General features: G+C 30.7%; 1 pseudogene; it reads left to right on the forward strand.

The window, feature by feature from the left end:
• Window positions 1–2,068: 2,068 nt before the first annotated feature.
• Window positions 2,069–17,561, forward strand: part of LOC108291766 — a 130,665-nt pseudogene continuing 115,172 nt past the window's right edge.

Raw genomic sequence — 17,561 nt, forward strand, 5'->3', positions numbered from 1 at the left:
TTTGTATTTCTGTTTAAAATGTTACTGGAATTTTGATAGAGATTGCACTAAATCTGTAGATCACTTTGGGTAGAATGAACATTTTAACATCAATTCCTCCAATTCATGAACACAGTATTTATTTCCATTTATTTGTGTCCTTTTCAGTTTCTTCAATCAAAATTTTATGGTTTTCAGTACATAAATCTCTCACTTTCTTAGTGAAATTTGTTTCTATATATTTTGTTTGCTTTAATGATGTTGTAAACAGGTTGTTTCCTTGATTTATTTTTCAAAAGTGAAGAAATGAGGTAACATAGGTAGAGTTGGAGGCTTTTATTATCAAATTAACATAACAGAAAAACAAATATGTTCTCACTTGTAAGTGGAAGATAAAGGATGAGAACTCATGAACACAGCATAGTAACAGACACTGGGTTCTACTTAAGGGTGGAGGCTGAGAGAAAGGAGAGGAGCAGGAAGGATAACTATTGAATGTTAGGTTTAATACTCAGGTGATTAAATAATCTGTATAACAAACCCTCATAGCACGGGTTTACTTATGTAACAAACCTTCACAAATACCCCTAAACCTACAATAAAAGTTTTAAAAAGAAAAGAAATACAACTTATTTTGTACATTAATTTTTGGATGCTACTGATTTAAGTTCAATTTATTACTCCTAATGTGTGTGTGTGTGTGTGTGTGTGTGTGTGTGTGTGTGTGTGTTTGGTGGAGACTTTATGTTTTCCTAAATGTAGGATTAAGTCATCTGCAAACATGGATAATTTTACTTACTCTTTTCCAATTTGGATGTCTTTACTTTTTCTTGTCTATTCTTGCTAGTATTTTTAGTACTATGTTGAATAGAGTATTGAGAGTAGCATCTTTGCATTCTACAAGATACTAGAGAAATAGCTTTGATTTTCCCCTTTTGATTATGATTTTCACCAATGGCTTTTATTAGTTTTGATTTTCTCCTTTTGATTATGATTTTCACCAATGACTTTTATTATGTGGAGGCAATTTTTCCATACCTATTTTGTTGACAGTTCTTAACATAAAAAAGTGAACTTTGTCAAATGCCTTTTCTCATTTCATTGAGTTGATCATTAAATTTTCTTATTCTGTGAATAACATTGGAATTTTGATAGGATCTCACTGAATAATTGATTCATTGGTTCATTTGAAAATGTATAGGAACATTTCATCCCTGGGGTTAACCCCACTTGTCCATAATGTATAATATTTGTGAAGTGTTTTTTAATTCAGTTTGAATATCAGGTCAGCTAATTTTTGACCAAGAAATTACAAAGGAGAAAAAGTAGTCTTTTCAATAAATGGTGCTGGTAAAATTGGATACAGCTAGTGCTCGACTTACGACCACGATTGGTTCCGACAGACTGGTTGTAACACGATTTGGTCGTAAGTTGCCTAGGCTATATGTACAGTACTGTGAAATGATGTTATAAAAATCTTTAAGTCATATTTTATCATAATTTTCTTTCATTGTTATATATCATAATTTTCTTTGTTCATTTTATGCCATTTGTATCATCTCTACCATTTTGTTTCTTATTTTTACATTCATCAGGTTTAAGTAAAACACTGCATTACCAGTACAACTGGTTTAATATTTGCAAAACATACAAAATTACAAAATACAGGTACATACAAAAATACAAAATACAGGTGTAAAAAATACCATAGGAGACATTTTCCCAATTGCAAAACATATCAAAATATATAAACATGTACTAAACATTTTATTGGCCACTGGTGCTTGGCTGCGGATTGTTGATGTCGTCATCTGAGGCAGCAGTTGGGGTTACCAGAGTTGATTTTTTCATAAACATGGTGAGCTTTGTCTGGATTGTATGTTTCTTTTTTTCTTCATCAATTTCATGGTATGGATGAAGCACATCGTGCGCCATCTGTTCAATCCTTGCAAATCGTTCAATGTTTGGGTCCATTGCCTCAAAATGTATAAGAAGTTTATTGGGAGGGGTTTGATGAAAAATATCCAAGACACAAAACACAAATTGCTGTACCTAGTCTGTGATAACAGTTGAAATGGTGCACGCGGAGATGGTAGTGCTGCCAGAAGCTGGTCCACACTGTCATACGCCCAGCTTGGCAACGTTTGCGCTGCCAGACATGGAGCAGTCATGGCTAGTGATTGTGGTCGTAAAGTCGAATGGTCGTAAGTTACATAGGTCGTAAGTCGATCAATACCTGTATATGCATCCAAAAGAATGAAGCTGCTACATTTTTACACTATACACAAAAATAAACTCAAAATAGATTAGAGAACAAGATATAAGACATGAAACCATAAAGCTCCTAAAAGACAACATAGAAAAAATGCTCTTGCTATTGACAATGGCATTTTTTTTGGAGTATGTTACCAAAAGCTCGGGCAACAAAAACAAGAATAAACAAGTGAATTCGCATCAAACTAAAAAGTATCTTGAAAATGAAAGCAACAACAAAATGAGAAGGCAGTACATGGATTGGGAGATATTTGCAAAGTGTTTATCTAATAAGTGGTTAATATCCAAAACATATAAGGGATTCACACAATTCAATAATAAAAATCAAATAAATTGATTTTAAAAATGGACAAAGCACCTGAATAAACATTTTTCCAAAGAAGGCATAAAAATTATATGAAAAGGTACTCAACATCCTTGATTATCAGAGAAATGCAAATTAAAACCTAAATGAGATACCACTTCACACCTGTGAGGATGGCTATTATCAAAAAGACAAGTGATGGCAAGTGATGGTAAGGATGTGGAGAAGTGGAAACCTTTGTTTCCAAATTATTGTTGCAAGTATACATTCCTACAGCCCTTATCAAAAACAGCATGAAAGTTCTTGAAAAATCAAATATAGAACTACCATGTGATCCAGGATTCTCTCTGCTTTCTATAACCAAAGGAAATGAAATCAACATCTCATAGAGACAGATCCACTTCCTTTCACTGAAGCATTATTAACAATAGCTAAGATATGAAAAACTGTCAAGAATAAATGATTAAATTTTGACATTTATACCTATAAACACATATACATATTTTTCTATACATATGCATAGATATTTCTTTATATATACAGTTATTTCTATATATAAATATATTTTAATATGTATACACATATTTTTGTGTGTGTGTATATATACATAAATATATATATATAATTATATATATATATATATATAATTCCTTAAAAAAAAAATATTCCCATTTGGGACAATATAAGTTAACCTAAAAGACATTATGTTAAATAAAGCAAGCCATCCACAAATAGAAAAATACTTCATAATCTTAAAAGGTGGAATCTTAACGTCAAATAGGTATAAACAGAGAGTAGAATGGTGGTTACCAGTTATGCATAAGGGAAGAAAAAGGGATATGTACGTTGAAGAGAACAAAGCTGTAATTATGTAGAATAAGTAAGCCTAGAGATTAAATGTAATGACTATAATTAATTGCATACTGTGTACTTGAATTTTCTAAGAATGTAGATCTCAGGTGTTTTGACTACAAAAGGGAACTAATATAAAAAAATACTAATTTTCTTGAGTGTAGTAATTATTTTGCTATGTATATTTATGTCACAGCATCATGTTATGCATCTTAAATATATACAATGAAATAAATACATACATTTAGAGAAAAAACAAAATAATATTTTCTTTAAACTTGTCATTGTTTCTTGTCATATTATATGTCATAACTGCTTTCATTATTGAAAACCACACATATCCACAACAGCAATGTGAAAACCATGAGATAATTACCTAGCATTAGGAAATGTGTCCTGCTATCTGTGTACTAAATTAAACTGTCTTAAAAGGCACTCCCAATCTCACCATTAATGTTTCAGATCAGAACCAAGATAAAAAGTCTTCATTAGACAGACGTAGAACAGGTGTATTTGAATATATCGAAAAATAAGTACCCAATTAGAAGAAAAAATATCTAGTCACATGACATATGACATTTAAAATAAATTGATTTAAGTAAGATGGTGGTCAGAGATTATAAGTGAAGTATATAAAAAAAAAGATACTTGGAAAGAAATAGTATAAAAACAATGCAGATGCTGAATTCTGTCTGAAATTAAAGAAAACACATTTGTCCATAGAAAATCTGTAAATGAAAATAAATAGTATATATAGTATAATAATTTTTCTAGGAGTTTATATTCTAATTTAAAGCACAGGCTATGTGTTTGTCAAACCATAGAAATAAGTATGGAAAAAATGAAAGAAATTGAAAAACTACAGAATTATAAGGTAGAGTTACATACTTTTTTGGTTTGTTTCTTAGCTAAAACAGTGGCAGGGTGTCTAATAAAATTATCATAACAATAATTTGCCTTGGTTTCAATTTAAAGAGTTTTACTGTATAAAAAGAGATAAATGGTGAAAATAGCAGGTAATAAGTTGTAAATATTTACAGAAGAAAGTGGCCATTATGGTCAATGGTTGTCAGTGTTAGACATAGCATTATATAACTTTATTAAAGATCTGGAAAATGTAGCAAGTGAGATATTAAGATATGTAAATGGCACATGTTATAACTACTGACTTACATGATACAACAATTATTATTATTTGAACTCAATAGTGACAGTTTTGTGTTGAAATAATACCACAGAACTAAAATAAAAAATAAAATGGAACAATGAATTTAGAGAGATGCAGAAATATGTAAGGAGAACATTTAAACATTTCTGTATAAACAGCTCAGACCACCTTTGATTCTATTTTCTTCCCAGAAGTTTTATCAAATAAAGGAAGATAGAATATTTGAATTATAGTAAGCAAGCATTTATTTTCATCTTTCCATATATCGCTCTACAAAATTAATCTCCATTTTCTAACTGAAGCAGTGATAATAAAATCAATGGAGATCTTTATTTTGTGGGGCACAAAACAATAGTAGTAGTAATGATCATGATAAAACTGTTACTACTAGTACCACTATTAGATAATACTTAATACCTTTGTGTGTATCAGTTCTTACGTGGTATGCACTAAACTCAGTCCTTGCAATATAATACGTCATTTATTATTATTTAAATTCTTATAGACTGTGTAACAGGAATCTAATCATTGATTTTTGAGTACTGATATATCAAATGTAAGAAGTCCAGACACATAGGGCATTATAGAATCATATTGTGCATAGCTTTCCACTAACAATATCTTTTTGAGAAATTTTATTATTGTAGTTCATGTTGAATGCTCCTCCTACTTGGAGATTAATATTTGGGGGAAAATACATTATATAAAGGAGACAAAAAAACTCCTTTGTAAAAAAAAAAAAAAAAAAATGACATCTAATCTGTGCCCAAGGCTGAGAAATTGTGGTTCATTAGAATGATGATGTACAAATCAATCACTAGTAATTAAGATCTCATACGTACAACTGATAAACTGATATTAGTTTTAATATGAAATTTCCAACATTTAAAAACAGATTCATAGTGGAGAAACATAACAGGAAATAAGTTGTAAATACAAAAGAAAATATCCATTATGCTTGTCAGAGGTCAGTATTCATATTTGTCATATACTTTAGTCATACCCTTGTTAATACAGTCATAATACCTTGAGAAGATACATTTGTCAAATTATTGCAAATTATATTTTTTGCGTTCTGAATATACATATAAAATGGAGACTGATTACAGCATACATTAAATTAATACTTGATCAATTGCTTAATTAATGCCAGATTGGTTATTATGGAATTCCTAGGCCAAACACTGAACATTTTAAAGAAGCTATAGCAATAACCAAAATTTTACTTCCTAAATTTTTTAGTAATATATCTTAACATATATATAAAACTATATAAATAGTAAATATTTGAGTTGTCTAAAATGAATTAAAAATGTGTGATAAAGGCAATAAGGAAGGCAAAAAGCTGTTCTTAGATTTTCAGGCTCTTCTTTAGTACTATCTGATCCACTGGAGCATAAATATATATTGCATTTTACACCAGCATCGGTCATATTCTTAAATAGGCTATTTGCCAAGTTCATTTAAGTGACACTTCCATGAACTGAAGTTGGGATTTACAACTATATATTATATAGATTTGCTAAAATGTTATTTCAAGCATGTAGCCCTAGAGGTCACTCAATTTAACTGTCTCACAGAGTTATAATAATTGATTATGGTAGAAGTCAGATGGCTAGTGTATGAAACTTATAGCCATAACTGAACTCCATTAAATACCTTCACAATGTTAAAGTCAATTGCTCCTGGTAATGCCATTCCTGTTATCATGTTGCTCAAAAGGCAATGGGAAGTGACAAGCAATATCACAAACACTCCATCATAAACAAAATATTCTTCAAACACTTAAATGACAATGGTGATAGACTGTTTCATAATAGTCAAATCCAACAGTCTTTTACAGCTTTCTGAAACATGGCTATGTTTTGCAGAAACAAATCTTCTAAGGTCTTTAAATATAAGCTGGTAAACTACCTGGAGAATGAAGGCAAAAAATAGCCTATGAAAACATCAATGTGAGAAACCCACTTCCATGCACAACTTAAGTTTGTTTGTCCATATGAGTATTACCAATAATATTAATATATTGCCTCCCCCCCCGGAGGGATGGGGGTGTGGGGAGGTGGGGAGAGATAGCATGGGGAGAAATGCCAGATATAGGTGAAGGGGAGGAAGGCAGCAAATCACACTGCCATGTGTGTACTCATGCAACAATCTTGCATGTTCTTCACATGTACCCCAAAACCTAAAATGCAATTATATATATATATATATATATATATATATATATATATAACCTCCTCCATTTCTAATAATATCCTTTCTGCCTTTTATGAATTTAGGGTTTTCTCCTTGCTTGGAATGACTTCTAACCTTTCCTTGTCACCAGACAATGCTACCTCACCTTTCATGAGCGGCCTCAAATGTTACTTTCCTTTTATTTCTTCCCCTAAACTTTTTCACCTCTAAACACAAATAGCCTTCTATTTGTCTTTATAGCATTTCATTTAATATCTATAATATAATAAAACCAGACAGCTCTATCTGTAACTCAAGTCAGAGCATGCTCAGAAAGTGCAAAATGAATTAAATGTTTCTTGTCTTCCCAAGCTTAATTGCTCATACTCTAATCAATTATGTAAGTGATTTGAATTACCATCTATCTCTCTCAGCCACCAAGTGAGAAAGTTGGAAATTGTTAATAACTTCACTCTATTTCATCATCGATTGATTTTTGTGAGTAAATCTTTTCAGTACCTCATTAAAAAAGCATGTTGGAGCCATCCTAACTTCTCTATGTCAACTCTGTCACCAGTATCGGATATATCTAGGCTTATCATTGACTTCTTTTTAAGTGGGCTGTCTGAAAATTGTCTTTTCTTACTTTACCACTTTTTAATATAAATTTTCTCCAAAAGCAAATATGATTTTATGATGTTATTAATAAGTCTAAAATATAATCTCAAAGTATTCATGGACTTTAATCCTATTGCCTATAGAGTTTATTTTTTAACAGAAAATAAATATTCTTTCTCAAATTCAGCTCACACAATTTCCCAATACATTATTTTTATCATTACTCTATAAATTAGTTTATTCATTTATATATCTAACAAATATTTATCAACTACTAATTATGTTGTGGACATTATTCTAAGTTCTAAAGTTAATGTCAATGAACCACATTCAAAAGCTAACAGACATTACTTTTTCTCTCACCTTTCTCATATTTTACTAAAATTTTATCTTCTATGTCTTCTTTGACAGTCTGTTTAAAATTTCACCCCTCAAAACCCACCTTCTTTCCTTCTTTCTCATAAAACTGTTTTCCCATATCTCTTTTAATGCTGAACTACTATATACTCAAGATAGTTTATTTACACCCCTTCCTTGAGTAAAACTAAAGTCAATGAGGACTGAGATTTTTGTTCATTAGAAGTCAGCAAAGACAGTGAATAACTCAGACATGTGAGTGATTCTCTTAAGCTGACATTTTTATAGTCCTGTAACTGCAGTCTGAAAGGGTGTTTTTTTATTTCATTGCCCATACTAAATGATCTGTTGTATTTTATAACAGATATTAAGAATTTATATAAATTTCTGCATCCATTTCTGTAATTCAATTACATTCTTTTTATATGTCAAGCTTATGTTTCAAAAATATCTCCTTCTGTAAAAAGGATATCCTGGTAGATAACCTGGTAAAATTGCTTTCTTACTTCTCTATAGCACCAAATCATAAGTAATGCTTCTACAAAAACATTTATTATAGTGTATATAAAATTTATTTTAACTTTATTCACAATTATGTAGCATTGGGTGTGGTGAAGAAAGGATATATACATGCATTAGTCTGAAAATCAGGATTTTCTAGTGAATGTTGATGATTTTTTTCTCCTGGAGAATACATGAAAAGGTCTTATTATATTTGTGGCTCATATGAGTACATTTTAATTTAAAATTTAAAATGCTGATATGAAGAAACTTCTAAGATGTACTGTTATAAAAATTTGGTAAATAATAATGTGTTAATTTGTTTACGGAAATACTTGGTGAAATTCTTCATTGCTTATTCTCTACACTTATGTTATTGAGTAATTTGAATATATTCTCTACATAATAAAAAAACTTCAAAATACAGCTTCTCTCCTCCTTATTTGTGCTGTTCAGCAAAAAAAAAATCTAGAGTCACATTTTGATTTCTATAAGTAAAGTTTTAGATTCCTTAGGAGGGCTGAACTATTAGTAATAAGCTGATAAAAATTATACATCAAATTCTAAGGGAAAATACTCACGTGTGTGTGTGTGTGTGTGTGTGTGTGTGTGTGTGTGTGTGTGTAGAAGTAGTAGTAGTACCCTTAGGAAACATTAAAATAATGTTTATTGAATTTAATGAATATTTATTGAGCTTCCATTCTAAGTGTTGAGTATATAGTCATTAACCTAATAGCTACATTTGTGTCCTCTGGTAATTACTGTCTATTCCAGAAAAATAAAAAATACATAATAAATACATTAATAAATACTAAAATGAATAAAGGCAATATAAAGTAAGTTGTATATCAGGAAAGCAGAGAGTACTGCAATAGATTAAATTAGAGAACAGGTCTTTCCAGGAAAACCTCTCAGGGAGGTAGTATCTATACTGAAGCTCAAATAAATGACAAGGAATCAGCCATGAATAAAGAGTCGAGGAGCCATGTTTCCAGGAGAGAATGAGTTGGTCAAGTGTTCTCAGGCAGTAAGGAGATCACTGTGAATCCTCAGATACTAGTGAGCAATGAGCAAGAAACAGAGAGTAGCATGAATTAAGATTGAAGAAGTTTACAGACACCAAATTCAGCAGGACCATGTATAATCAGGAAACTAATTTGGACTTTACTCCAAGTTCAAAGAGGGATTAACTTAGCCTATGTTCTTACAAATATTCCCTTAAGCAAATAATATGTCCTCCAATAGGTTAATGAATAAGCAAACCATGATACATCCATATATTAATAATAAAATATTATTTGGTGATTTAAAAGAAGTATTTGTTTTCCTCCAACTGGAGTAGGAAAAATAATAACAAAACAAAGCTGAAAAAAGCTATCAAGACATGAAAAGACAGGAGGGGCCTTAAATGTATATTACAAAGTGAAATAAATGAGTCAGAAAAGACTATATTTTGTATAATTCCAACTACATGATATTATGGAAAAGATTATACAGATAGTAAAGAGATCACTAGTTTCCAGAAGTTCATGGGAATTTGAAAGGGAGTGATAAATAGGTGAATTTTGGGGCAGTGTAACTATTCTATATGATACTGTAAGGGTGTATACATGACATTATGCATTTTACAAAACATGCAGAACTATATAACAGAAAGAGTAAACCCCAATGTAAACCATTAACTTAGTCAATAATAATGTAATATGTTAGTATTATGTAAGTGCTATCTTCTTCTGGACTAAGAATATATGTGTGTGGATGTGGACATATATGTGTGCACATCTGTACATCTGCACATTGTGGGTATAAGAATATAAGGGTATAGTAATGAAGTGTAGTGTTACTGGCATGTGCATCCTGTTTATTCCAGTGCTATGTAGATCTAATATAGCCTCATGATTTCCCACATTTAAAAACATTTACTAATGATGGAAGAAAACATAGCTAATGCAGCCGTTTTGAATATTTTTTTAAAAATGCCCAGACTATGAAAACATCCTACATTTAAATGAAGGGTGGTGAATTAAAAGATTGGTAACACCATTGAAACTGCCTTTGCAAAAAATGTAACAGAATATTATTACAGTGAAAATGATCTGACCTAATTGACTCCATCTTACTTCTAACTTCCAAGCTGTCCTTGTTCATTTCTAGGTGTAGATCAAAATAGCTCTGGGAGGAATTTAGTTTAAATTTACTTTGAAATAAAGATGATACTCTTTCCCAAAATAAGCCCCCTTCTTGCCTGGGGACAAGTCTGCTTTCGTAGGACTAACAAATTAGCTACAAGACTAGAAATTATGATTTAGGAGTCATGCAGCTGAAAACTGCATGATTCTGAATCGGCTTCTGGGGATAACATCACTGTTGTAAAACCTAAGATCCGTGATTGAGTTATTTTGCAGACCTTGTGTTATGATGCACCAGTGGGCACCACTACATACCAGCAATCTGGCTCAATGGGTTTTGTGATTTCACCCAGGAACAGAAAACAGCAAGTAAAACCCACTTCCACTCCATATGATATCACCTCTGCCCTGACAAATCATCCTACCCACCAAATTATCCTTAAAATTCCTGATCCTCAAATTTTCAGAGACTGATTTGAGTAATAATAAAACTCCAGTCTACCACACATCTAGTTCTGCATGAATTAAACTCTTTCTCTATTGCAATTCCTCTGTCTTGATAAATTTTCCCTGCCTAGGCAGTGGGCAAGGAAAGCCTTTTTGGAAGTTATATCTTTATCTCTTGCTTTTTGTTGATAATATTCAATAAATATTTTTCTTTGTTTTGAGGAATGTAGAATACAAAGTAAATAATGAAACAATAGAGTTTTTTAAAAATAAAATACGTGAATGAGTGAATTAATATGTGAATATTATTGGAAAAAATGAAATGTTTAATTTATAAACTACTCATTTGGAGCACCATATTGCAAAGCAAATGATAATAGAATAATATATTTACTATTTCTGTCTCATTAACTGTAACCTTCCATTAAATAGTGTGTATCATTTTTCTCTAGGTTACAAATCCATATAAAATACTGTTTTATTTTATTGAGAATGTAATTTTTTGTTAGATACTATGCTTAGAGGTCTATATTAATTTATCCTTTTAATCTTTAAACAATCTTAACTGATTGTATCAGTTGGGGTAAAACAAGTTTTGTTTCTAAACCAAGAGTAAAATTCATGGTGGTTTAAGCAAAAGAACTGACATTTCTTCCACATAATAGACTGAGTATAGGTATTCCAGGGTTGTCATGACAGCTTTGGGATGTCAAAAATACAGGCTCATATTCTTGCTTTATCATTTTCAATTCTGGCTATTGAATTGCCTCTGTTATGCTTAATCCAGCATCTCACCCTGTATTTCATTTAGCAGGGAGAAAAGAGGAAAATTGGAAGGGAAGTTGTTTCTTCCCTTTACAGATTTAGTAGGTGCTCATGTTACTTCTCATCTCATGTAATTGAACAGAAATTTAGTAACATGGCTTTGTATAAAGTAAAAAAAAAAAAAAAAAAAAAAAAAAAGACTGGGATATGTGGCCTTTAACTCAATTGCCATATACCCAACAAAACCTCATGGCTTTCATTATTAAAGGAAGAAGGAAAGAGACAGTATTGGGAGAAAACTCACATCTCTGCTTAAGTCCTTGCCTCTGGCCACCCAAATATCTATACATACGCTGTTTCCTACATAGCAATATTACCCCCTTTCCATAGTGCAAAACACTAAGTTCCATCCAATTACTGAAACCAGCTCAATGTTCATGGTAATTTTCTCTGTCAATTTCAGTCATCTATAAACTTAAAGAATGATACTGGTTTTTCAACTCAAAAATAACAAGGTGAAGCAAGATCAAGATAAATCTATCTAAAATACAATTTCAGAAAAGGAATGAATAGGGAAGACATATAAATCACTGGTCTCCAGCAATTATCAAATCATTCCGGGCAAATGTTAAAATTTCCTATCCTGGTAATGGAACAAGATGCTTGGAAGCATCTGAGGCTGCTTTATTGAGGGAAATATCTTATTTATTATTCTGTGTGGTCACTAGATTTCTCCTGAAAGGATAGACTTCCTAGAAAAAGTTAGACAGCCTAAACATATTTTTTTAAATGGTCATTTTTTTCTACATAAATTTTACAAGTGAAATTGATGAGTTCATAATTACCTGAGCATAGAATTTAACTTTATTTTATGAATAAGTATTTAAGGGGCGTATTTTATAACCAAATATTCTAGTTTTGCAACTAAGTTGCTTTATAAGACTTCTTGAAAACCACTGCACTGTATTTCATTTAGCAGGAAGGAAACAGGAAAATTAGAAGGGAAGACGTTTCTTTCCTTTATGGATTCAATAACTGCTCATGTCACTTCTAATCTCATTTCACTGAACAAAAATTTAGTAACATGGCCATGCATAAGTCACACAAAATGGTGTTTCTTTAGGAGTTCCTGGGCCAAATAAAGGCATTGATGTTGGAAGTTGTCTCCACTGCTTTATGACGCATTTAGAACTCGAACAAGAAAATCGCTTGAATTTCCTTTTTGTCTAACATCATTTCCATTGTATAAAATAAATATAAAATAAGCAGAAAGTAATAAGTTACTAGCAAAAAACAAAGTGAGAAATGTACATTAAAATGATGTATAACGTAACCACATTTAAGAACGCATTCCAATATCAAACACCATACTTCAATAATGCAAAAACCACACTTAATGTATGTACCACCTTAATAAATAATGCAAATATAATTTATAATTACAATATATAATGCTATACTGTATAATATATACCACATAATATATTAATATACTATATTTAAATATAATTTAAATAGTACACAAAAATTATTTTTTAAAAATAAGCCACCTATTTTTATCTCAGTGGTGAGATTTAAGGCAATAATACAACATATTTGTATTGGCTTTTATTTGATGCTCTAGGATTCATGTAGATATTAAATATGAGCATAAATACCTGACCACTTTGTCTTCTAGTTTTGTTTTTTCCTATACAGTTAAGTGTAGAACTACATTCTCTATCGTTATAAATCTATTTTCTTATTATTATCTTTTCAATTACATTTGGATCATTGTGTTGGTTTTCAAAAATCAGGTGTAAATGTACAGTATCATATTTATTTTGGGATCTCATGAGCCAAGAAATGTGTAAAGCATATTAAGCCTTGGTTAACCAATGTTGTCATTGATTTTGGAGAAAAAGTCTATCATAACCATAGAAATCACAAAAATGTTAACATTTTAAACTTAACATTGTTTATTTTCTTATTTGTTTTGACTAGTTTTCATCAAAAACCAGAGTCCTGAGAAGGATTATTCTAATATACTTTTAGCATTATATCTTGAGAAAGTACACACATAACATATGCAGTTGAACATTTGCTAAACCATGAAATAACAATTTAAGGTTCAGACATGGGTAAATATGAAAGTACAATATTATGGATGTTTATATCCTCAGAATATAAAAATCCTAATAAAAATTAAGATGTTCTCCAGTGCCATTTTTTCCATTCTACATAATGGTCATGTTCTATTCCTTCATTTTTCAATAATTTAATCCTAAAAATTATGGGAAGAGAAATGGGAATACAAATGATTTAAAGTTATATGATATTCTGATTGTGATTCCAAAGTGATTCCTAAGTGATTCCAACCAGAATATTGATTTTAAACCCTATTTGTATAAGTTACTTCCAAATTTATATCTCCAACCTAAATCTGTCTCATAAACTTCAGACTCACACATATATCTATTTAATACTGTACTTGGATGTCCAAGGTATTTTCAAAATCAATATAACACAAACTGAATTCCTAATCTTCACCATTCAAGCCTACCAAAATGTATATCCATTTAAGATGCTAGCAACTTTATACTTCCAGTTTTTTTGGCCCAAACAGGTGGAGTCATCTTTGACTCTTTTTTGTCTCTCGTGGTACTCATCAGATATGTCAGTAAAGTATCAGATTTTCTCTTTAATTCCACTGATTCCATGTGGTACAGGCCACTGTAATTTCTTAAATGGGTTATTGTTATAATTTATTGATATTATTAGTATAATTTTCTAATGCTTCTTATCTGCACTCTTGTTCCTGCCACAGTTTATTTTCAATTTAGTTGTCAATCATTTCCCCTAAATCTTAAATGCTTGTCTTCTGCTAAAACTTTCCAGTGGCTACACATTTCACCCAGCATAAAACTAGTCCTTACAATTGTCTAGAAGTTCCTTTATGATAAATTTTGCACAGCTCCCTGGTATCCTTCTAACTACATTTCATCTAATTTTTCCATCGTATCTGTAATACCTATAATGGTGACTAAAACATAGTAATAGTTATAGGCAATTGATTAATAAATAAATTTAGAGTATTATCTTTAAAACGATTAATTACTAACTTGATGTTAATTACATTAGTGGCCCATATGCACACATGCATTGTAGTTCATTATGTCCTTGCAAGCAATATTTCCACATTCTTGCTAAACGCTCATGACACTTTTGCTTAAACATCATCTATTTTTTATTTTCTTTGTAGAATATGATAAAATGGACTTTTGGGCTTTTGTTCTCTATTTTCATCCCCTAAAAAAATAAGTAGACAAAATTTGTAATCTTATGTAATTTTACAATATTTCATGAATTTCAAAGGATCCAATAACAAAGATTGTTAACTCCCAATCAGAAAATGGATCCCCTAGAGAAAAATATTTCATACATGCAGACTCTAGCACTATGAAAATCTGCTGATTTTAACATGTCTAAAATATAATTTTACATTTGCCTTAAAAATCATGTATTTATCTTCCAATACGTATCTACATGGCTGAAATTTACAGAAACTTTGAAAATAAAGAACATATTTTCCAAGAAAAAAACAAGTGAAAAATTATATAATAATCCTTTGTCAGTATTATATAAATATCATTCTTGTGTGAGTCAAATTTGCATATGATTAAGCATTTTATCCCAGAGTCTTTTATTTTGTAATAATGACTTACAGTATATAAAATATTCTAAAAATAATTGAAGTCAATGATAAAATTTCTCCTTTTCTAAATTTTAATTACTAATTTGAAAATTTCTTAGTCTAATAAATGCTTCTTCTCTGAATTACATTATCATACATCAATTTGTAATTTTTAAACGTTAATGTCTCAATTCTATGGAGGTATTTCTTTAAGGCAGCAAATCACACTGCCACGTGCGTACCTATGCAACAATTTTGCATGTTCTTCACATGTACCCCAAAACCTAAAATGCAATAAAATAAATAAATGGGAAAAAAAAAAGAAAAGAAATACAAGAATGAATAATACCATTCAATTAGTACATTAAAATTCGTTCTTAATTTTTACATTTCAAAGAAATAGGCACAACTAACTAAAATTTCCATTATGTTTACAAGCTTTATGTGTAGCCTTAGCAGTTTATTAAATTCATAAAGAAGTCTGGGCGCAGTGGCTCACATGTATGATCTCAGCACTTTGGAAGGCTGAGGTAGGCAGATCACTGAAGGCTAGGAGATTGAGACCAGCCTGACCAACATAGCAAAACCATGTCTCTACCAAAAAATTCAAAAACAAAAATTAGCTGGGAGTGGTGACACACGCCTGTAATCCCAGGCACTCAGGCGGCTACAGCAAGAGAATAGCTTGAACTGGAACACGAAAGGCAGAGGTCATTGTGAGTCAAGATCATGACACTGCACTCCATCCTGGGTGACAGAAAGATACCCTGTCTCTAAATAAATAAATGAATAAATACATAAATAAATTCATATACAGGAAAAATAGTTCTAGGAATTATTTCTTAATCATGGTTTTAGGAATACCTTGCCTGCTTTTGAAGTTAATAATTATTAACTTGTATCCAAGATATTATGATTGAATAGGATTATTTTGAGAACTTGGTATCAACATTTTTATGTCTCCTTGATGATTCTGATTTAGATGCCAATGTATCACGAATCACTGAGAAATACATTTAACGGTGAAGTATCTAAGATTTGTGTTTTTGCCTTTGCATAGAAGAAAATAAAATCCTCTGATGTAAAAAACTTTCAACCTATTATTCTTCACTGAATAATTACTGGAGGCTCATGGCTCTGGGAAAGGCAGGTTTGGGGTGCTTTTTCTTTTTTCCCTTTTCTAGCCTGTGACTGTAGAATGAAGGATTTATAGTAAGTATGTTCAGGGGTCTTCTGTTACAGATATTTTGGGGGAATTACCCATGTCTTGTTAAAATTAAGACATGAAGGAAAATAAAAGAAAAATAACATAATTTTATTGAAAATAAAAAGTACTGCCCATAATTACAAAATTTAAAATATAAGCAGTAATTTTTCCATTGGCCATACACATAGAAAAATTGATGTACTATTAAAAAAAGTGTAACTTTCAAATAAAAATAACCCTGAAATGTAATAAATGAAAAGACAATCAAGCAAAATTTGAATTATGTTAAACAAAATTAGAATTATGTTAAGTGAACTATTAACCAGCTCAAATTAATGAATAATAGTAACTAGCACTTGTTAAGGCCTTACTTTACACCAGAATTATAAGGGTTTTAAAAATATTAACTTATTTAGTTTTATACTAATTTTCCACAGGTTTGATATCATTTTCAGAGGTATACATCTCAGAATTAATAAGTGCATGCAAACAGTACCTGATAATATTAATAGATTAAGAACTGCTTTTCTTTTTACTGTGATGAAGTATCAATGGCTAGGATATAACATAGCAAAGAATGGATTTGAAAGTAAATATAAAATGACTACATTCATGATGGATATGAAAATAAAATGAAAAATAAACAGAATATCTATTAAAAGCATAGACTTAAACTCTTAAACTAATAATCTTATATAAGTTCCAGTCATGATAAGTTGACTAGAGTGAGGACTGACAGTGTTAAGGAATTGAGGTTGAAAACAAACAAGCAAAAAGTTCTGACAGTGTGTTGTGTTTTTATTTTTTAAGTTAAAACATTTTATTTTGCTTATGTTTATGGTATCTCTTTTTCCTTTTTTTTTAATTTTAAATTCGGAGATACATAGCAATGTTTGTTACATAGGTAAATTCGAGTCATGTGTTTTTGTTTTTGTTTTGTTTTGGTTTTTTTGTATAGATTATCTCATCACCCAGGCATTATACACAGTACTCAATAGCCATTTTTTGCTCCTCTCCCTCCTCTCACCCTCCATCCTTGAGTAGACCCCAGTGTCTGTTGTTCCCCCATGTGTTCTTGTCATTTAGCTCTCGCTTATAGGTAAGAATGT

Source organism: Cebus imitator, unplaced genomic scaffold (assembly GCF_001604975.1).
Source record: "Cebus imitator isolate Cc_AM_T3 unplaced genomic scaffold, Cebus_imitator-1.0 Scaffold465, whole genome shotgun sequence".
In the NCBI taxonomy this organism is placed as follows: domain Eukaryota; kingdom Metazoa; phylum Chordata; class Mammalia; order Primates; family Cebidae; genus Cebus; species Cebus imitator.